Consider the following 24,054-nt stretch of genomic DNA (forward strand, 5'->3'; position numbering starts at 1 on the left):
GGAAGTCCTGGGTTCAGTTCTTGGTGCCTCCAAAAAAAAAAAAAAAAAGACAAGCAGACAGAGAGAGCACACAATGAACAGACACAGAGAGCAGACAGTGAGTGCAAACGACAAGGGGGGGGCGCATATATAAATAAAAATAAAAACAAAAATAAAAAAATAAACTCTACCACGTGCAACAGAAGGCTTTCTCTACAGCAAGGCTACGGGCTCAGCTGCTAGGTGGCAAGCATCAAGGGTGTGGGTGGGCCCTTCCCAGGCAATAATTAGGAAATGGTGGGGCTGGTGGTGGGGCTGGCCGGGCCTCGCTTCTGTGTGGGCATCAGGTCATCTATGGCCTGGCCCTGCTCCAGCCACTGCTCCATCTCCATGAGGAGATTCACCCTGTCCACCACCATCTGCACCAGTGCCACCTTTGAGAAGCCCAGGTGATCTACACTGTCAATGTCAAAGACCCTACTCATGGCAGCCATGTCCACACCTCCTGTGCCTTGCTTCTGAAGCTGCTGCCGCTTGAGCACTGCTGAGCATTTCTCATGCTTGCCCAGGTGGGGCAGCTTGATGTGCAAACCTGCCCGTGGCCCTGTGCCCAAGATGAACGAGCAGGTGAGGGTTCCACTTGAACTCACAGTTCTTAGATTTGGAAAGCTTTTCAATGTGGGTGAGGCCGTTGCAGAAGCAATGGACCCCTCCTTTGGGTTGCCCCCTTCTTCACGGAGATGACCTGCAGGTGGTCATGCTCATTGACCCATACCAGAAAGGTCTTATTGTCATTGTGCCACATGCCATGGGTGTTGGGACAGTTGTGGGCCATGCCTGAGGCCAGCAGCAGGGGTGACACAGGCATGCCAAAAGGAAGTGGCCATCAATGAGCTGCCTCTGTTCCGCTTCCTTCATACTCTTGAGCACATGGTACCTGCCCACCAGGCTGCCATCCAGGTGGCACAGGGTTCCCAAGGCCAGCTTCTCCATGGCATGGCACTCACTGCAGCTGCAGGGAGGAAGGAGGCAGAACTGTGGATGCAGGTAGTTAGGGGCCAGGATGTCCCTGCCTGCAGGTTCAAGTCAGTCTTGTGTTCGCCCCTGTGTGGTCCTCGGTGATGAGGTTGAAGAGCTTCTGGAACACATCGTATGACTCCGTGTTGCCTGCCATGGTTGGGGTTGTCCACGCCGGTCTGGATGGCGTTGTCCAGCAAGAAGCCGCTTGGTGTGCACTTAGCACGCAGATCAGCATACAGCTCGGGGGCGAGGACCCTGGCCATGTGGTCCTTGTGGCTGCTCAGATGGGGAACTCATTCTCGTCTGTGAAGCACAGCTTCAGAATGTTGTGGCTGTTGGAGAAGGGCACGGTGGCTGCAGGTTGGAGAACAGGATGGGGTCCTCGCTTGGTAGGTCAGCAGCTTTGGGTGCAAGCGAACAGCCTGGTCAGTCTTTTAAATTTTAAACCTTTTAATAAGTATATAGGAGGATCTCATTGTGGGCTTAATTTTCATTTTCCTAATGAGGAGTGATGTTGATCATCTTTTCAAGTGTTTCACTTGTCATCTGGACATCTTTGGTTAAGTTTCTATTTAAATATTTTGTCAGTTTTAAAAAAATTAGGGTGTTCATTTTCTTTTTATTGAACTTTGAGAGCTCTTTAAATATTTTGGTTACATGGTCCTTATCAGTTATATGCTTTGTAACTTTTGTTTTCTCAGCCTATGGCTTGTTTCTTTTAACAATGTCTTTCAAACAGCAGGTATTTTAATTTTGAAGCAGTCCAAGGCATCAGTTTAATTTTTAGTATATTGCTCTATTGGTGTCAAGTCAAAAAGTCTTTCCTACATTAAGGCCACAAAGATTTTCTGCTAGAAGTTTTATAGTTTTATATGTTTAGGACTATGAACCTGTTGAGCTTATTTTTATATATAGTACAGGTATGACTCAAAGGTCCTTTCTTTTTACAAATGGATTACCAACTGTACAAGCATCATTTTTTTTTGAAAATTATTCCTTCTCTATTAATTTCCTTCGAACCTTTGTAAAAAGATTCATCTGTCCATATATGTGTGGGTCTATTTCTGGATTCTCTATTTTGTTCCATTGATCTGTTGGTTGATCTTGATGCCAGTGCTACAGTATCTTGATTACTGTAGCTTTCTGATAAATACTGAAATCAGGTATTCTTTTTCAAAATGGCTTTGATTATTGTATGTCCTTTGCGTGCATTTTCTTGTAAATCTCAGAATCAGGTTTTCAATTTCTACTAAGAGGAAGTTTGCTATCAGTTTGAATGGGGTTGCACTGCATATATAGCTCTTTTTGGAAAGAAAAGCCATTGTAACCAGAGCACATCGTATGAAACATATGCACAGTATATATCTCCATTTATTCAGATCTTTAATTTCTCTTGGCAATGCTTTGTAGTTTTCAATGAACAGATATTTCACATCTTCTGTCAGATTTGTCCCTAAGTATTTCATTTTTTTGGATGCTATTGTAAATTGTATTGCTTTTCAATTTCAATTTCTTATTGTTTTTGGTAGTACATAGAAATACAGTTAACTTTGTATATTGACCTTGTATTCTGTATCCCTGATAACCTCAATATCCCTTCTAGTATCTTTTTTTGGTCGATTCCATTGGTTTTGTTTTTCACATGAATGATCTTATTAAGTGTTAATAAAGACAGTTTTGTTTTTTCCTTTCCAATATAGATCCAATATATATATTTTTTGCCTTGCATTGGCTAGAACATTTGCCTTTTCAGGTTGAGGGACTTCTCTTTATGGTTTTATGACATTTTTATAAGTTTACTTTGGATTTTGTCGGAACTTTTTCTGTATCTAATGGGATCACATGGTTTTTATTTTGTTAACATGATGAGAAATATTGATTTTCAAATGCAAACCAAACTTGCATTCATGGGATGAACGTCACTTGGTCATGATTTATTATATATTGTTGGAATAGATTTGCTAACATTTTGTTTAAAACTTTTGGATCTAGGTTCATGAAAGTTATTAGTCTGTTATTTTCTTTTCTTGACTTCTTTTTTTTTTTTTGGTTTTGCTTTCAGGATAATGCTGGCTTAATAGGATTATTTGGGAAGATGTCTTCCTTTTTTGTTTTTTGTAAGAGCTTGTGCAGAATTGATGTTATATCATCTTTAAATGTTTGGCAGAATTCACCAATAATGCCATCAAGATGTAGAATATTTTCTGTTGGAAGAGTTTTAAAATGCAATTATTGTATTAGATACAGGCCTATTCAGGTTATCTATTTCTTCTTGAGGGACTTTGGGCAGTGAGTGTCTTTCAAGGATTTTGTCCTTGTCACCTGTATTGTTAAATTTATTGGCTTGAATTTGTTGAAAATATTCTTTTATTGTCCTTTTGGCATCTGTAGAATCCGTAGTGATAGCACTTCTCTCATTCTTTTTTTTTTAAAGATTTACTGATGTATTTATTTCTCTCCTGTTCCCCCCCACCCCAGTTGTCTGTTCTCTGTGTCTATTTGCTGTGTCTTCTTTGTCCTCTTCTGTTGCTGTCAGTGGCATGGGAATTTTTGTTGCGTAATCTTGCCATGTCAGCTCTCTATGTGTGCGGTGCCATTCCTGGGCAGGCTGCACTTTCTTTCACGATGGGCGGCTCTTCTTACGGGGCGCACTCCTTGCGCATGGGGCTCCCCTATGCGGGGACACCCTTGTGTGGCACGGCACTATTTGCGCGCATCAGCACTGCGCATGGGCCAGCTCCACACGGGTCAAGGAGGCCCGGGGTTTGAACTGTGGACCTTCTATGTGGTAGACGGATGCCCTAACCACTGGGGCAAGTCTGCCACCTTCTCTCATTCTTGATATTAGCAGCTGTGTCTTCTCTCTCTCTCTCTCTTTTTTTTAATCTGATCAGTCTGGTAGAGGTTGATGATTTTATTTAGTCTTCTCCAAGACCAAAGTTTCATTGATTTTTTTATATACTAGTTTTTCCTGTATCATTTAGTTGTACTCTGATCCTTATGTTTCCTTTCTTCTACTTACTTTGGGTTTAATTTCATCTTTTTTTTTTTTAAAGATTTATTTATTTATTTTTCTCCCCTTCCCCCCCTGCCCCGCCCCAGTTGTCTGTTCTCTGTGTCCATTTGCTACATGTTCTTCTTTTTGTCCACTTCTGTTGTCAGTGGCACCGGGAATCTGTGTTTCTTTTTGTTGCATCATCTTGCGTCAGCTCTGTGTGTGTGTGGCGCCATTCTTAGCAGGCTGTACTTTCACGCTGGGCGGCTCTCCTTATGGGGCACACTCCTTGCGTGTGGGGCTCCCCTATGCGGGGGACACCCCTGCGTGGCAGGGCACTCCTTACGTGCATAAGCACTGCGCATGGGCCAGCTGCACATGGGTCAAGGAGGCCCGGGGTTTGAACCACGGACCTCCCATGTGGTAGACGGATGCCCTAACCACTGGACCAAGTCCGCTTCCCTCATCTTTTTTTTTGTGGTTTCTTAAGGTGGAAGCTGAGGTCACTGATTGGTGCTCTGCCCAGGGCTGATTATTCCCCATACCTGGGGCAAGGCACTTCTGGGTGCTCTCCCCAAGCCCCCATGACTTAGGAGGGTTTCATCCGGCGCTGTTCACAGGCAGGCTCCCCGGCCATCTAGGAATGCCAGCACTGCCCTTTCTAGACCTTATGGGTGGTTCTTTCTTTGGACTTGAGTGGTTTCCCAACACGCAGGTGCTAATCAGCACCAAACTGACCCTCAGCAGATCTCCAGAATTGCCTTTCTGTACTGCTCTCTCCTCTCTGGAACTCTGCCCTGAAAATTCTTGCTGCCTTGGTCTCACAAGACTCCCAGCTATCCCATCTCAAGCCGGGGAGCCCACTGTGTTCTGCCTGTGTAATGCCTGGAACCCCAAAGCAGTCAGCTGGGCAGGCCTATGGCTCACCTCTTTAGCTCCCCATCTCTCAGGGTTAATGTTCTTTGTTGCCTGGCATCCCAAGTCTTGAAAAATCACTGTTTTGCATATTTTGTCCTTTTATGCTTGTTTCAGGTGAGAGGGTAAATCCAGCCCCTATGACTCCATTTTGGTCAGAACTGAAAGTGCTCAATATTCTTTTTCATGTATAGAAAGATGCATTTTGCATAACTTGAATAATTTCTGCGTAATTTATCGATTGGGGAAGTTTGGGTTTTCACAGGTTAGGTTTTCTTGTGAGGGCAGCCCAGTCCACCCTCAGGGAACCTCACTGCCACATAGGGGCAGAGCGTAGCTTGGCTGCTTGGGAGGATTTTCACGGTTAGGTTCTTCCATGAGTGGTGGGCTCATCTTCAAAACGCAAACCAGATGGTGCACAATTTACTCATAATTTCCCAAGCCTTCCCTTGTTTGGCCAAATGGATGCCCAGTGGCTGAGGCACCGGCCCTGGAGAAGCTGGGGTGTGGCTGGCGTGCTTTCTGCTCCCCTCTGCCTCGTTGGAGCGACGCCTCCAGCCTGCCGTTCATGCAATCCAGGCCCCATAAAGCAGACTTGTTGGCACCATTATGTTAGCTTGCTGACATGTAGGGACAGCCGGCCCGGACGAATCAGCTCCGAGCTGGGCTCTGTGGGTGCAATACCTGTCACGGGTGGCGTGCGGCAGCACGTCTGCCCTGGGTATTCCACAGACGAAAAGCCATTTCTGCTCCTCGGAGTTTTCCATCCTGCACTTAAGGATTTTTATGGGTTTGTGGTGACATTTCCATTTTAATTTGCTAATTATTATTGGTGAAATTGAGAGGCAACTCCAGATTTATTATCATTTCACAGTCTGTTGTGCTCCATATACAGCTGTGAATCTTAACAGCCAGGAGGGCGACCTGCCCAGAGCCATGTGTGTTAACCCATTCAGCCCGAGGGCAGCAAGGGCCACCAGGCGTGGCTTTGCTTCTGCAGTGTGGGGGTCCCTCGGGGTGGGAAAGTCATACCGGCTGATAAACACCGCCTTCGCCCCTTCTCTTCACTGTGCTGGGACCCTTTTAGAGGATCAGACACAGGTGCAGAGAAAGCCTTCCTCCTTCTGGTCATTCTCACCCCCCGGGACCCACAACCTGACTTTTCTCCATCTCTTTCAGGCATCACTGGCTGCCAAGAAGTTCAATGCCAACAGGCTGGATCCAATTCTCCTGCAACAGAGCAAAATGTGTGCAGGAGGTTCTTTTCCGTGGCTCTCTGGTTACTCATATTTATAACAGGCCAAGCCCTGTCTCTCATATTTTTCTTTAGGGTTTTATTAATCAATCTCAGCCCTAAATTGTACCCCCTGCACATCTGTAGGTATGGTTGGTACCACTGTTTTTTTATATTTTTATTTATGTAGTTTTAACTTTTTGCACCACCGTCTTTCTCACCCATTGATATAATGTGCTCTATCACCAGTCCATCATTGCTTAATATGTGTTATCCCTTCCAATAAATTGCAAAGCCCTTAAGGAGGAGCTTGTACCATCTCCTCATTCTGTGACGCCTGCCCCACAAGATCTGCAAATGGGAATGCTTATGTTTCAACAATTAATAATTTGATTAATTTGATTCACATGCTCACTGAAACATTCACAACATGGAAACACTAGAAATAAATGACCGATCACAGAAAAAGATTTTGATAAATTATAGTGCTTGGAGAAATATAACACTTACTAAAATTAGACTTACGAGTCTATAATAATATGGAGGAAATGCTTGTACTATAAATCTAGGTGAAAAGATAGGATTAAAATACAGGTAACCTATGATTATAATTCAATGAAGATGTTATTATTGTTATTCATTTAAACTTTACCTTGTTCCAAAAAGAATTTAAGACAAGCTGCTTAAATATGTGTATAGTCATTCATATAGAACAAATACTAGCACAAACAATGTGCTTGTGTTCCCCTTATGAGTCACATGAGGAAAGGTGTTGCCACGGGTTTTAGGAGAAGTCTTCATTGTCCACAGCAATGAGATGCTTTTTAGGGTCCTTTTTCTGCCACAGGTAACCTGTGTATCTAGGATGGTCTTAAGCCTCATGGTCTAACAAGATGCCCAACCACCAACCATGGGCTCTTGGGGTCAGCAGAGACCTTGTGCCCACATGGACATCTCTGAGAGCCAGCCCAACATTCTGAGTTGACCTTATTGCTCTACCAGAGAGAAAGGAGCTGAAGCTTCCTAGATGCCCAGTGGGTTAGGCCTTGGCTTCTGATTCTTGGCTGAGCAGGTATGGGACCTGCTCTCCAGTAGAATTGAGGATGGGGGGACTTGATGCCTGGCCCTCGCTCACAGCTGCTTCTTGAGCCACCAGGCCTACCACCTGCATGATGTCCTGATGCTCAAATGCCCACCTGCTCAGCTTGTGGGTGACTGTGATAGCTAATTGCATGTGACAGCTTGGCTAGGTTATGGTGTCCAGCTGTTTGGTCAAACGCTGGACTGCTTGTTACTGTGGGGCTATTTCAAGATGGGATTTGCATCTACAATTAGATGATTGCATCTGCAATCAACAAAGGAGATTGACCTCAGCAATCTGAGGAGTTTCCACATATAATCAGTTAGAATTCTTAAAAGTTAGGATTGAGCATTTCAGAGCCCAGAAGAATTTCTCTCCAAACTTCAACATTGGCTTTTGCTAGAATTTCCAGCCAACCAGCTTCACCTGAAATTCAGACTAAGGACTTCAGCATGACTTTTATCTGAGTATCTTGCCTTATGAAGTTTGTTTTTGCCAGGCCCCATGGTTGCATGAGACAATACCTTAGAATAAATCTCTATAACTACCCATCTATCTAGATATATATCCTGTTGGTTCTGTTTCTCTGAGGAAACCTGGCCAGTGCAATGATGATGCTTGAATGCCCACCTGCTCAGCTTGTGGGTGACGACGTCTGAATGCCCGCATCACCCAGCCCCGCTATTGGAAGAACTGAGCTCTCTGTCCAGATGTAGGAAACTCAGCCCTGACTGAGAAACGTGGTGTGATGGTTTGAAGCTGAATGCACCCCAGAAGATTACGTTCGTAAAGTCAGTACATTCATGTGGGTGTGGATATGTTGCCGATGGGACCTCTTTAATAGGTTACTTCAGTTAAGGGCCTTTTGACTAGATTAACTCAGTAAGGTATGGCTCAGGGTGGATCTTAATCCTTTTACTGGAGTCCTTTATAAACAGGATAAATTCAGACAAACAGAGAAAGCCAGAAGGAGAAACGAGGAAATCTGGAAGAGAAGGGAGAGACCAGCAGACGTGCCATGTGCCTTGCCCTATGCCAGAGGAATCCACGGTTGCTGGCAGCCGGTCTTTGGGGAGAAGACATTGCCTGATGATGCCTTGGTTTGGACATTTTCATGGCTGCAGAACTGTAAGCTTTCAAGCAAATAAGTCCCCATGGTAAAAGCCAACCCATTTCTAGCATATTGCCTTTTGGCAGCCTAGCAGCCTGAAGCACATGGAAATGGCCAGGGACTTTTCTATCTGAGGGCGAGAGTGGGAGACGCCTTCCTGAATATTCCTAGGTGGTCTGATAGAGGGATTGCATCTCCTAAAGGCTCCCCCACTTGCTGGGCTCCGACCGTAATTCTTTCAGCCTCACTGACCACTGCCTGATCTCAGCTTCACAAAATGGCAGACCTGGACAGTCTCCCCTGAGAGGCACTCGCAGGGAATCAGGAAGCAGGTTGTCCTCACACCTTAACCATGGCCTGGGTTGTTTATCTGGAAGGCTGCCTTGCACATGGGGGTCCTGGCTATTGTGTTTTCCCTCTAATCACTCTATATCTACCTCTAGAACACCCACAGTCTTTTTATTAATAATTGCTTTGCAGTTTCTTTTCCTTGTAAAAACCCCAGTGTTTGTCCCAAGAGGACATTCTGTGCCTTACCAGATGTAGCCCCTTATCAAGAACCTCACAACTGGGCAGCAGCAATGCCTTCAAGCTTATTTAAACTCCTTAATGGTCCCTAATTAGTGTGGCTTCCATGGAGCTACAAGCACACGCTACACTAGCTTTTGAATGTGCGATATCCAAAAAGGCAGAGTGGAAGGTATTTTTATATAATGTTTTCTTCCCTATGAAACATGACTCTCCAGGGGACATCATGATTTGGGCCTGGAGCTGTCATGAGGACCGTGAGAGCCTCGTGTGGCTGCCCAGGTGCCTTTGCCCGAGGACAAGCGGGTCAATTCCGAGATTTGTATCCATTACTGCGCCTTGGCCAGCCTGACCCATCCTGCCCCTTTCCACCCCAGAGAGGGTGAGGGGACTGAGCCGTGTGGGCCCACGGCTGTTGTGATGGTTTGAAGCTGTATGTGCTGAGAAATGGATGTTCTTGACGTTAATCCATTCCTTTTGCTGTGGACCCACTGTAAGAAGGATCTCTTTTGGTGATAGAAACTTAAGTAAGATGTGACCCACCTCATTGATGGTGGGTCTTTTTTAAATTCAAATTTAAAAATGTTAAATAGCAGCAAAAGGCAGCTCAACAAATTATGGAAGCATTACTCCCTAAAATTTCTGTCCATTCTCTCTGATCTCATCTAATTCTAATTACTAACTCAGTTGTTCCTCTAGGGTTCAGAAAAATACACAGATGAACACAGATTATTTAAATGACAAAGTCAAGGTCTCCATATTTATGAAAAGAATGAAGAGGGAAAAATGCTTAATCATATTCATATCTCACAAAACCATACCCTATATTCTTTTTTGTAACCTTTAATATTAATATAGCTGGTCTTAATCCTCTTACTGGAGTCCTTTGTAAGAGTATAAAGTTCAGACAAAGAGGAAGAAAGCCATGGAAGCCAGATGCTGAAAGCAACAATACCCAGAAGAGAAGGGAGTCCTGCAGACGCTGCCGTGTGCTTTGCCATGTGGCAGAGGAGCCCAAGATCACTGGTGGTTGATCTTTGGGAAGAAAGCATGCCTTGATGGTGCCTTCCTTGATTTGGGCATTTTTCTCAGTCTCAAAATGGCAAGCCTGTAAACTAATACATTCCTACTGTTAAAAATATACCCATTTTATGGTATCTGCTTTGAGCAACTTTTGCAAAGAGCTATGATGGATGAGAACAGAAGTAAGAGCTGCAGCATGCCACCTCAGCAGCCTACCGATGGATTGAAAGCTAATCCTATTGCGATATGCAGCATCAGGGAGGGCCAGGTTGCAGCAAGGAATACTTTGAGACCAGAGCACCAGAGTTGGTTTGGGGGAGCCTGTGCTCACAGGCGAAGGAATCTAATCCATTGGGAAACCCTCCTGGTTCTACTTTGAAGGTCCTTCCAGAATCCCATTGCTTTCCAGATCTCCATCCCCATTGTTAATGGCAACCCTCGAAGCCCTCGTGCTGGCTCCAGCTCAGGCCACCACCATCACATGTCTGGATTACTGCCACAGCTTTGGCACTTGTCCCCTTACAGCCACGCTTGCCTTGCTACAGCCCGTTCGCAACACAGCCAGAGGAACCCCTTGAAAACCCAAGTCAGAACAATCACACCTATTCCTACAATCCTCAGTGGCTCCCTGCAGTGGGTAGACCAGCATCTCCCAAAATTCAAATCTACCTGGAACCTCAGAATGTGACCTTCTATGGAAACAGGGTCTTTGCAGAGACGATTAGTTAAGGATCAAATGAGGTCATATTAGCTTAAGGTGGGCCCTACATCCAAAACCTTTTGCCCTTGCGAGTAGAGAGGACACACAGACACACCGGAGAGAAGACCATGCAGTGATCGGGGCAGAGATTGGAGTGACGCTGGTGCAAACCAAGGCTTGTCGGAAGCCACCGAAGCTGGAGGAGGGTGGGAGGATGCCCCCGCTGAGCCTCGAGAGGGGGTGCGGAGCCACCAGCACCTCGATTTCAGATGCCTGGCCTCTACCACTGTGAGAGAATAAATCTCTGTTGCTTTAAGCCCCCCAGTTTGGTGTGATTTGCTAAAAGGGCCACAGGAAACAAATAAATTGCCCAGTAGACTAAGAGAAAGCCCAGGTCCCCCGATGGCCTAGAGACCCCACTCCGTTGCAGTCCCGGAAGCTCTCAGACTGTCCTCCCACTCCGCACCCGTCCTCTTTTTCAGGTGCCCCCTGCCCTCCAGGCACCCTGGCGTCACAGGGCCCTTGAGCCGACAGCCCCTCTGCTTGCAAGCTCTTCATCTGAACATCTGTGCTGCCCACGGCTCACCTCCTTCAAGGCTTTGCCCACATGGTGCCTCCTCAGGAAGGCCTTCTCTGACCACCTTATTTAGAAAGTCCTCCCCTTGGCTAAGCACTGCCCAGCCCCTTACCATAATCTACTTTTCCCCACAGCATCCAACACATCAGGTACTGCTGAGGGTCTCCCCCACCCCCATCGGAACAGAAGAGCCTAAGGGAGGGGGTCCCTGCTGGTGGACTCTCCTTCTGTGTGCATGCTGGGACCAAGCAGGGCTCGATGGCATGAATGAAAATGACTTTCTCATGTGGACGGCCTCACCCCACATGCTCCTGAGCCCATGCTGGGCGGTCTCACCCCACATGCTCCTGAGCCCACGCTGGGCCCCCAAGGCACTGCCAACCATGTTCAGGCTGAGCCCAGCTCTGCTCACCCTGTGAGGCCACAGATCCGACCTTGAGGAGGGAAGACTCATGGCACTGAGAAGCTTCCACAGACCAGGCAGACACTGAGCAGCTTCAATGCATATCAAAGGAATGAATTCTATCTATCTATCTATCTATCTATCTGTCTGTCTGTCAATCTCTAGTATCATCATCAGCATTTATCATCTATCTTCTATTTATCTATCACCTATGATCTATCTTCATCATCATGTAGCATCTATCTTTTATCTCTTATCTATCATCTATCACCCATGTATCTATTATCATCTATCATCTATCTTCATCATCTATCATCTACCTATTATCTGTCTCTCATCTATCTATGTATGTATTTATCATCATCTATCTATTGTCTATCGTCTATCTATCTTCATCATCATCATCATCTATCATCTATCTCCTATATATCATCATCTATCATTTATCTATCATCTATCTTCATCATCATCGTCTATCTTCTATCATCTATCTGTTATAGATCTGTCTACGTATCTATGTATCTATCATCTATTACATGGTTTGCATACATAGTGAACGTTTTAGGTTGAATTGTGCCCCTTCCCTGCCCCCCTCCAAAAAAAGATATGTTGAAGCCTTGACCCCTGGCCTGTGAATGGGGCCTTAACTAGAAGTGGAGTTGTTGTACCTGGAATTAGTTAAGATGAGGCCATACCGGCTGGGGGTGGACGCTCAACCCAGGATGACTGGTGTCCTTTGAAGACGGGGAAGTGGACCTGTGATGCTGGAGGCAGGGACCGATGCCCTGCGCTGTGAACCGAGGGGCACCAGGGCTGGCTGGCAAATCGCAGAGGCTTTCCCTCTGCATTTCAGAGAGCACACAGCCTGCCAATGCCTTGATCTTGAACTTCAAGCCTCCAGAGCTGTGAGACTGGGAACACCAGCCGCCTAGCTGGTGGTACTTTGCTAGCGAAGCCCTGGGAAAGCAAGACAGTGAGATTCCTGACGTCTCCGACGCCCACAGTCCTGTGCATGTGGAGCAGCACAAGGTGGTGAGGACAGAAGTCTCATGGAGGCAAGGTGTGTGGCTGGCCCCCCTGGGGCCTGGCGTGGCTTTGGGCTGGCTCTCGATTCGACCATTTTCCCTCTTACTGTTCCCGCTCCCATGGCACCAGCGCAGCTGCCACAATGGAAGTTTACGGCCGGATCCGTGGCTGTTGCCACGAGCAGATTGACAGCCTGCTCGGCCCTGCTGGGCGCGGCGCCCCGTTACTTTAAGGCCCTCAGATGCAGCGCCAGTGCTAGCTGGGTTCAGCGGAAGCGTGGCCTCTGCTTGTTCTGGGCTAAGGAAAAGAAAAAAGGAGGAAAACAACTTCCTCAACCAAATGCCTGTCAGATTCTTCCCTTGCTTGTGACTTAAAGGCAGTGGAGTAGAAAGAGGGGAAGTCACAGGCAATTTCCGATGACCGTGGAGGTGATTACGTGGCTGTGGACTGCCCGAGCTTCTTGCTTCCCTTCTGCTGGCATCTTTATTGATTATTTCACTGCTCATTAGCGTCGCGATTAAGGCAGGGGCTGGGAGGGGCCGAGCGCGGAGCAGGCCGCGGCGATGCTTGCTGGAGGCTCTGTGGGGAGGGGCAGCAGGGTGCAGGCACAGCGGCTCCCTCCGTGGCATTTGGCTGTTTCCTGTCACCCACGGTCCCCATCTCGGATTAGTTGGTCCTAACTGATCGCGCTGTCCGAGTCCCCGGCACGTGCTTTCGCGGGCTGGAAGTCCTGAGAGCCGGCCTTGCGTGGCCGTGCTGAGCCACGCGGGCCGTGGGGCAGCTTCAGGTCCATGCCGGCGGCCTTGCCCCGCCTTGGAGGGAGTCGGCCACAAGTGGATGGACCCCCCCAGGGTCCTTGTGGAGCAGGCTATGTCCCTCTTCTAACTAGCAACCCGGGAGTCCAATCACACCCTCCAAAGTGGCCCTTCCCCGGGGAAGACAGGGGCTGGGGGCGTCTCTCAACCCGCTGCCCCGCGGAGGTCTCCTCTTGGCGTCTTCAGCCTCCCCCCGGCTCTTGGGTCTTTCCCATCAACACCTGCTCGTGGTCCAGCCTTAGCTTGACCTCCTGCGCTTGGCCGCCCTCTCTCCTCCCACAGGGGTTGCCACTTCCTCACCCCCATTCACTCTGCTGCCCACTGTCCTCAGCAGAGGGGCAGATGGCCCTCTTGGTGCCAAGCAATGGAAAGGCTCTACTCCCCTTGTAGTTGGTGTTTGGGGATCACGGGACACAGCCCTTCTGATAAAGCCTTGCTCCCATGACGTCTGTGACATCGCTCCTCTCTGGCTGCCTAGTCTTTGTCAGTCTCCCCAAGCCCCTCCCTTGTCTCGGCCATTCTCACCACGTCCATGGCCTTGCCACCCCTGCGCGCTCTGCGGCTCGCCTCCGTGAGAGGGCTCCTCTCCTGAGGGCTGGGAGCCAGTTTCCAATCATACACCTTCCCTCGGACTTCCCACAAACGCAGTGTGCCTGAGTCCCACTCTTCTGCTCTCCCCATCCAGTCTTCATGACGGGGCCACCATGGCACCTAGCTGGAATCTGGAAGCTTCCTGGACTTGTCTCCCTTGCTCCCAGTGACATCTAACAGTTTTGCAAGTCTGGGGTCTTCCAGCCCCTGTTTCCAGGACATGTACAGTGGCCTGAGCTGGGCTCCAGCCCCTCCTCTACCTGATCAAACCCTCCCTCATTGCTTTTGTGAGACACCAGTGAAGGAATGAAGGTGGGAGCCCTTTGTTGGAGAACCATGGAAACTTGGGACAAGTTTCAGGGAAGGATGATAGGACTGGAAAGTCATTGGTCCCACAAAGCTTAGGGACCCATGGGCGATCACGGCAGGTGAGTTGAGGACAAGGGAAGGAAGCTGCCTTCCATTTCAGAATCTATTCAACCTCCAGAACCGGATGGCATACAAGGGGCAGCACCTGCAGGGGTGACCGGCTTCCCCAGGCCCCAGCAGAGGTCCCATGGCCCTTTCATGGCAACCCTCAGAGGCTCGGGCTTGGATATGAGCCCCAAGTCTTCTTTTCCTTGGCCTGAAACCCCCTGCTGTAGCTATACCTGCTAGTTCTAGTGTTAACATTTATTACACCTCTAAGTGTTGATCACGTGCAATCACTGTGCATCTATCTTCTCATTATCCCTTGCAACCACCTCCACTTTCAGATGCCGAGCCTGAGAAGTACAAGGCTGAAGCCACCCAGACAGCCAGTGGTGGAGCTAGAACTTGAGCCCAGGGAGTCTGGTCCCACAGCCTGTGGTTCTCCTGGCCTCTGCACCATTTGCCTTTGGTTTACCACTTCTCACTGGACCATGCACTTCCCTCTTCTGAGCCCATGTGCCTCTCTCCCTCTCGTGGAGAAGCTAACTGCTTGTCCAGCTCTGCCGCCTGCTCCCTCTAACACCTCTGCGTCTGTGAAGAAGTCCTGGCTGCAAAAGGGAACTAACTATTCCCTCGGCACTTGCTATGCTCCAGGAGTTCCAGTCCCTGATAGCCCAGCACACGCGCCTAAAGCTGGGGCCCTCTCTTGCCTCAATCCTCCAAAGCACCGGTGTAAAGAGAGACTCACTGACCTTTACGGCATGTTGACCTCTACTGTGATTCCCAACTCAATGGTGGGGAACTTGGGCTCATCTCGTGGTCCAGACTAACTTAAAGTTTGGCTCCCACATTCCTGGCTGATCCCCTGGGAAAAAGAGGCTGCTAGAACCTTCTCTTTCCCTTGATATTTGTCCAAAAAGCAGGTTTCTCTTTCCCCGGGTGGCACTGCTGAGCTGGCTATGAAACATTATTCTTCTGAATATCTTTCACCACAATTTATTTGGTGGTTTGATGGGCACAATACATTCCCGGTCCACGCCTTTTATGTAACGAGGGCATTAGTGATGTGTAATGGTGGTGGGAACCGCTTTCTAAGACATAAAACATAAATACAGAGCAAGTGCACAAATGAGCCATAACTCTTCCTCTTTCCATGGTCAATAAAAAAAGCCCCACAGTCTTCCCTCATTAATTTGGTCCAGGATGAAACGGTGGGGCTGCAGATTTTCCAAAGTGCTTTCTGCAAAATAATGAGGCTGTTTATTAACATCTAGAAGGTGAGGGAGAGCTAGTGACTATGACAGTTTCTATAGAAACTGTGGGGAGGATGAGAGGTGCAGCTGTGCAATCTTCCTTTCTCCCCTCCCTCTATTGTCAGGGCAAAGTGGTGAGTTTGCTTTGTGCTGGGCCAGTTCACTGTGTCTTTGGGTGGGAGGAGTGGACATAGAGTGTGATCCAAGGAGCGTTTGACAAGAAGGGATGTTAGTTTTATACTTGCAAATAGCAAGGTACATCTTAAAAATTATGGCTGTGTGAAAGTGCCCTGACCACAAAAAAGGTTAAAAACAGATTTTCAATAACACTTTACACCCATTAGGATGGCTGCAATAAGAAAGACAGAGAATAACAAGTGTTGGTGAAAATGTTGAGAAATTGGAAACCTCGCACATTGATGGTGGGAATGTAAAATGGTGCAGCCACTTTGTAAAACATGTTGGCGATTCCTCAAAAAGTTTAATGTAGAATTATCACAGGACCCAGTAATTCCACTCCTAAAGTGAATACTCAAGGGAAATGAAAACACACAGCCACACAAAAACTTGTATATGTGTTATTCATAAAAGCCCCAGAATAGAAACAACTCAGATGTCTGTCAACTAATGAATGGATAAAAAAAAGTAGTATTTCCATAAAATAGAATAACATTTGGCAATAAAAAGGAGCAAAGCACCTACATATGCTGTGTTAGTTTCTTAGGCTGATCCAGAAAATATTACGAAATGGGCTGGCTGTAAATAAGGGGATTTATTAGCTTGTAGTTTTGAGGCTGAGAACATGTCCACATCAAGGCGCCATCAAGGTGAGACTTCCTTTCTGAAGATCTTTGGCTCCTCTCCCACACGGCGAGGCTCATGGTGGCATCTCCTGGTCTCTCCCTTCTCTCCTGGGCTTTGTTTATTTCAGCTTCCTGCTTCTGTGGCTGTCTTTCTGAATTCTTCCTGTTTATAATGGACTCTAGTAATAAAAGATTAAGTACCATCCTGAATGAGGTGGGTCACACCTTAACTGGAGTAAACTCATTCAAAAGATTCTGCTTAAATTGGATTTACACTCACAGGAATGGATTAGATTTAAGAACATGGTTTCCTGGAGCCCATACATGGGGGGGTTGCTGAGACCTGGAGTAACTTAGCCACAGTTGCTGTGAGTCAGGGCCAGATTTACTTACAGAGGCCCCTCTCTTTTGGAGGGAGCCCCTAACTGCAGGAAGAGCTAATTAATGTCTCATGATGATGGAGGACGTTGTTGTTATGGGGGGAGGAGTGGGGTGAGGGGGGTGGGGTTGAATGGGGACCTCATATTTTTTTAATGTAATATTTTTAAAAAAACGAATAAATAAAAGAAAAAAAAAGAAAAAAAAAAGAAGTACACATGGAGTTCTGGACAGCATTACTCCAGCGTATTCTGGGGAGACCACTCCTTTTTTAGGGGACTCATCCTGCGTGGTCCATTCTTTGAAAGACTGTGGTTAGGAAATTGTGACTTTGTCATGTTCCGTTGTCTCTGGCAGCTGCTTCTTCCTTGCTTTGGTCCCTGGAACTATCCTCCCATTCCAGAAAACTCAGATTTTTATCTTGGGTTCCATTGATTAACAGAAATATCAGCTAAGTCTATGGCTCATTTCCTTTCAATTCACAGTTCCAGAAGCCTGGGAAAGTCTTCTGGCTCAAAATCTTAGGCATTCTAATGGAATGTTCCCAAAGGGGTGGGGGAGAGAGTGTTTTACATTATTCTTACTTTTTAGGCTGCTTCTGGAGAAATTTCACTATCAACGTTTCCTCTCTTGAAACCCTTTTTGCCAATTTTCAAACATTTTTCTTTTACCAGAAGTGGGATTTTTTCCAAATGAAATATGTTATGAGCTGCCAATAGGAAACAGGTAAAGAGTAATCTCCTGGTCAGAAACTCACTGTGAGTTTATACTCCAAAGACAAAACAAAAATGGAGAAAACATAAAGATGGGACCATTACAAAGACACAGCCATCATAGTAGGGATTTTAAGACATATTTCTTGATAAGTGATAAAACAGACAGGCAAAATGTAGAAGGTCTAAACAGCACAATTCATCAACTTGACCTAACTGACATGTAGAGAACAATGTACCCAACAAAGACAGAAGACACCTCTTTTCAATTGAAAAAAAAAAAAGAACAGGGAACTCTTGCCAAAATTGACCATATACTGGCTCGTGAAGTGAACCTTAACAATTTTCAAAGGATCTGAGTAGATTTTCACTATAGAAATCACCATAGAAGTTTAGAAATTAGAAAATAATTTTAACTAAAAGATAATGAATATACCCCATATTATACTTGTAGTTTGTAGTCAAAGTAGGGAGTAGAGGGAAATTTATAGACTTATATATAAAAAAGAAAGGCTTAAAATCAACAACTCAAGTTTCCTTTCAAGAAACAAGATAAATAAAAGCAAGCCAACCCCAAAGAAAATAGAAGGAAGGAAATTATAAGTGAAAAATAAGAAATAAATGTAATAGAAAGCAAATATACAATAAAATCCTCAAAGCCAAAAGTAGTTTATTTGAGATCAATAAAATTGATGAACTCCTAATAAAACTAATCAACAACCACAAAAAACACCAAAATTACTAATATCAGACATGAAAAAGAGAGACTATTCTTAGACTTTACAGACATTAAGTAGGTAATTAGATATCATGAACAAATATGTGTATATCTTGCATCCAGAATATATAATGAATTCTTACAACTCAATAATAATAAGAAAAACTCAATAAAATGGACAAAAGTTTTGAATAGGCACTACAAAGATGATATTTCAATGGCAAGTAAATACATGAAAAGATATTCAACATATTAGATACGTAAATGCAAATTAATATCACAATGAGATAATACTACACAAAAACTAGGACGGCTAAAATTAAAACCAAGTGTTGGCAAGGATGAAGGGCAACTCTTATGAAAAAATATTAACTCTACATAGATGGTACATAATAGGTTAGGTATGAATACATCATCCATTGAGCAATCCCTTAAGAAGTAATACAAAGAAATATAGCCAAAACTCCAATAGAAAAATTAAAATGGAATACTAAAAAATATTAAACCAATAAAAAAGAAGTCTGGAAAGGGGAAGAGAGAAACAAGCAAACAAATAAAAAATAGAATGGACAAAGAGAAAACAATATGGATGACCTAAATTCAAACATAATTAATTACATTAAATGTAAATGGTCTAAGTATATCAAAATAAAAGTCAGAGATAATCAGACTGATAAAAATACAAAGCCCAAGTATATACAATTTACAAGAAATCCACTTTAAGTATATAGATATGGGTAGGTCAAAAGTTAAAAGGAAACATATTCTATGTGAAAAGAGAGCTGGAGTACCTGTATTAATAATGGAAATGTTTAACTTCAAAACAAGCAATACTTCCAGGAATAAAGAGGGAAGATGCATAATGATAAAAGGGTCAATTCGTCAAGACTTAACAATTCTAGATATTTATTCACCTAAAAACAGAGCTTCAAAATACGTGAGGCAAAACCAGATTGAACTGAAAGGAAACACAAATCCACAGTTATACTTGGAGATTTCAACACTCCTCTCTTAGTAATCAACAAAACAAGTAGACAGAAAATCAGTAAGGATATAGAAGACATGAGCAGAAATTTTAATCAATATGACCAAATTGACATTTACAGAACCGTCTGTTCAAAAACATTAGAATTCACATTCTTCTTAAGTGTTTATGGGGCATATGGAAAGCCATAACAAATTTAAGAGTAGAAATAATAAAATGTAGGTTCTCTAACTATAAACAATTTAAGCTGGAAATCTATAACAGAAAGATACCTGTAAAATCTTGGAACTTAAATTCCACATTTCCCAAGAGGGAAAGTATTTGAAAATACTTGAATTCTGTGAAATAAGGACACAACGTATCAAAAGGTGTGTGATGCCGCTAAAGCAGTGATTGCTTGGGGGGAAATTTCAAGCACATTACACTATCTGGTGGTTTGGAGCTGTATGTAAGCCAAAAAATCTTCACCCACTCCTTGTGTTGTGAGCCTCTTGTAAGTAGGGCATTTAATGAGGTTATGTCAGTTGAGGTGTGGCCCACCTCAGTCCTACCTCCGTCAGGATGGGTCTTAATCCTGTTCCTGCAGTCCCTTAAAAGTGGAATGAAATTCAGACACAGGGAAAGAAAGCCATGGGAAGCAAGAAGCTGAGATTCAACAGAACCCAAAGAGAAGGGAGGGGCCAGGAGAGGCTTCCACATGCCTTCCATCTAACAGAGGAGCCCAGGACCAAGGATTACCGACTCCCAGCCCCCTTCTTCAGGGAAAAAGCATCATCCTGATGATGTCTTTTTAAAAAAATTTTTAAAAAGATTTATTTATTTATTTCTCTCCCCTTCCTCCCCCCACCCCGGTTGTCTGTTCTCTGTGTCTATTTGCTGCATCTTCTTCTTTGTCTACTTCTGTTGTTGTCAGTGGCACGGGAATCTATGTTTCTTTTTGTTGCGCCATCTTGCTGTGTCTGCTCTCCGTGTGTGCAGCACCATTCCTGGGCAGGCTGCACTTTCTTTTGCGCTGGGCGCTGGGCAACTCCCCTTATGGGGTGCACTCCTTGCACCTGGGGCTCCCCTACGCGGGGGACACCCCTGCGTGGCAGGGCACTCCTTGCATGCATTAGTACTGCGCATGGGCCAGCTCCACACGGGTCAAGGAGGCCCAGGGTTTGAACCGCGGACCTCCAGTGTGGTAGACGGACGCCCTAACCACTGGGCCAAGTCCGCTGCCCTGATGATGTCTTGATTTGAACTTTTTCCTAACCTTAAAACTTTGAGCCATTAAATGCCCATTGTTTAAGCCAACCCACTGTACAATATTTGTTTATGCAGTCGAGGAAATGAAAACATACTAGAAAAGAAAAAGTGTCTCAAATCAGTATCTTAAGCTTCCACCTTAAGAAATAGAACAAAAAAAGTACAAACCAGGCAGAAAACAAGTAGCAGGAAGGAAAATAAAAATAAGAATATGAAACAATGAAATTGAAAATAGAGAAATAAGGCAAAATCAATAAAACCAAAAGCTATTTTTAAATGTCAATAAAATTGATAAACTTTAAGTCAGACTGACCAAGAATAAAAAAGACCAAATATTACCAATATCAGGAATGCAAGAGGGTGCATCATGACAGACACTCCAATTATTGAAAGATAATAAGGGAATATTACAAACAACTTTATACCCATAAACTTGACAGCTTTGATGAAATAGATCATTAGATGAATTGGCATCAAAGGACAGAAACCACCTAAGCTCATTCAGGAAGAAATAAATAACCTGAATAGTCCCATGTTTATTAAATAAATTAAATTTGTAGTTAAAAATATTCCAACAAAGAAAACTCCAGGCCTAGTTGGCTTCATAGTGACTTCAATGATAAACATATATTTTAAAATAATACCTAAAGAAAAAAAATAAACAACAAATATAAATTGACAAAACCAAAACCAAAACCAAAAACAATACCAACACTATACAAACTCTTCCAGAAAGGTGAAGAGGAGAGAACACTTGTGAACTTAGTTAATGCAGCCAACATTATGAAACTTAATCCAGCAAAGACATTGAGAGGGAAAAAAATCTATGAACCAATATCCCTCATGAACACAGGTAAAACAAATCTTCAACAAATATTTACCAACCAAATCTATCAATATGCAAAAAGAATAATACCTCATGAACAAACAAGTCAGATTTCTTCCAGGATAAAAGGATGATTCAATATTCAAAAATCAATCAATTTAACAAACAATATGAACAGTCCAGAGAAGAAAAACCATGTATTATATCAACTTACGCATAAAAGAGTTTGACAAAATTCAACAAATATTCACAATTAAAACTCTTAGTAAACTAAGAGTAGAAAGGACCTCCCTCAATATGATAAAGGGCATGTATAAAATACCTATAGCTCTAACATCATACTGAATTATGAAATACGTATCAGAAACAAGGCAAGATCAGAAACAAGACAAGGCTTTGTTCCCACCACTCCTTTTGAACATAGTACTGGCAGTCCTAGCCAGTGTAATAAGGAGAGAAAAGGAAATAAAAGGCATACTAATTGGAGAGAAATAAATAAAATAGTCTGTATTTGCAGATAGTTTGAGTCTAAGGAATGTACAAAACACTACTAGAGCTAATAATTGAGTATAGAAATGTTGTAGGATACAAGATCAGTATACAAAAATCAATTATATTTCTATATCCTAACAATGAAAAGTTGCAAAAAAAAAAAAACCACACACACAGCATTGATCTGGAGAAAGTAGCTGTGGTAGTTGCTGAGGGCAGGGAGAGGGAAGAAGAGATGTGATGTGGGGGCATTTTCGGGACTTGGAGTTGTCCTAAATAATATTGCAAGGACAGATGCTGGACAGTATATATTCTGCCATAACCCACTGACTGGACTGGGGGAGAGTGTAAACTACAATGTAAACTAAAATCCATGTGGTGCAGCAGTGCTCCAAAATGTGTTCACCAAATGCAATGAATGTGCTGCAGAGATGAAAGAGGTTGTTGATATGGGAGGAGTGGGGGTGTGGGGTGTGGGGTATGTGGGAACCTCTTATATTTTTTAATGTAGCATTTTTTGTGATCTATGTAATTAAAAAAAAAGACAGTTTAATAAAAAAAAAAACAAAAAAACCCACAACATTTTAGTACCAATTACATTAATATCAATAATATGAAATACTTAGGTATAGAAAATAACAAAACATGTGCCCGATACATATGCTGTAAGCTACAAAATATTGATTCAAGTAAATCATATATGCAAATAATTGGAGAAATGGATTGGAAAACTAAATATTATTATTATATTGATTCTTTCCAAACTGATTCAATGAAATCTTGATGAAAATTGAGATACGGATAACATGATTCTAGAATTGACGTGGAAAAGGAGTGGAACTTGAATAGCCAGGACAGTTTTGGAAAAGAAATACAAAGTTTTAGGATTCATACTATTTGATTTCAAGTATTATTATAAAGCCACGGAAGTCAACATAGAATGGTGTTAGTAAAAGGCTAGAAAAGACTATATTGCCCAGAAATAAGTCCACAAATATATGGCCAATTAATTTTGACAAAGATGCAATGGCAATTAAATGGAGGAATGTTATTCTTTTCCATAAATAATGCTGGAACAATTGGATATCTATTGGGAAAAAAAGAATCTCAATCCATACCTTGCTGCCTATGATACTTAAATATAAAACCTATAACTATATGTAAAACTTCTAGACAGTGTTCTTCAACAGAACTTCTTGCAACAAAGAGTAGATTCTATATCTGTGCTTTCCAACATGGGGGCCACCAGCCATAAGTAGCTACTGAACATTTTAAATGTGACTGTTGTGACTAAGTAATTGAATTTTAAATTTTGTTTAATTGAAATTTAAATGGAAATGGTCACATGTGGTTAATGGTTATCATATTAGAAAATGAAGTTGGAAAAGAAAAAACTGGAGAAAATTTTGTGACCTTGGTTTAGGCAACTACTTATATATGACACCGAAGCAATATCAATACCAGAAAAAAAATTGATCATTTGTCTTTCATCAAAATCAAAAGCTTCTGCTCTGTAAAAGTCTGTAGAGAGAATGAAAAGACAAGTCACAGACTGGGTAAAAAATACTTTCATACCACACATCTGATAAATGGTATGTAGTTAGAATATGTAAAGAACATTCAAACTTCAATTAAAATCAAACCATTAAATATGAGCAGAAATATTTGAACAGATACTTCACCAAAGGATATATAAATGAATAGCACACAAACAATGAAAATATGCTCAACTTCATTAGTCATTAGGGAAATAAAATTTAAAACCACAATGAGATACCACTACACACTTTTAGAATGGCTAAAAAAGAAAAAAAATAGTCTGACAATAGTAAGTGTTGGCATGAATATAGAGCAACTGGAACTCTCAAACATTATTGGTGGGAAAGAAAATAGCAAAGACATTTTGGAAAATATTTTGATAATTTATGATTAAGTTAAAATTCCACTGCTTGGTATTTACTGAAGAAAAATGAAAATACATGTTCACAATAGACTTGTAAGAGAATGTTGGTATTAGCTTCACAATTGTCCCAAACTGGAAACAATTCAAGATCTATCAATAGGTGAATGGACAGACAGACTGTGGTACAACTATTCAATGGACTACTTCTCAGTGATAAAAATGAATGAACTACTGATACATGCAACAACATATTTGAATTTAAAAAACATTATGCTGATCCAAAGAAGGCTAACACAAGAGTTCATGCTGATTCTATTTATATGACA

General features: G+C 43.4%; 1 pseudogene; it reads right to left on the reverse strand.

The window, feature by feature from the left end:
* Nucleotides 1–266: 266 nt before the first annotated feature.
* LOC101433679 (creatine kinase B-type pseudogene) overlaps nt 267–24,054 on the reverse strand; it is a 71,347-nt pseudogene continuing 47,559 nt past the window's right edge.

The sequence above is a fragment of the Dasypus novemcinctus genome, chromosome 9 (assembly GCF_030445035.2).
Source record: "Dasypus novemcinctus isolate mDasNov1 chromosome 9, mDasNov1.1.hap2, whole genome shotgun sequence".
Lineage (NCBI taxonomy): Eukaryota > Metazoa > Chordata > Mammalia > Cingulata > Dasypodidae > Dasypus > Dasypus novemcinctus.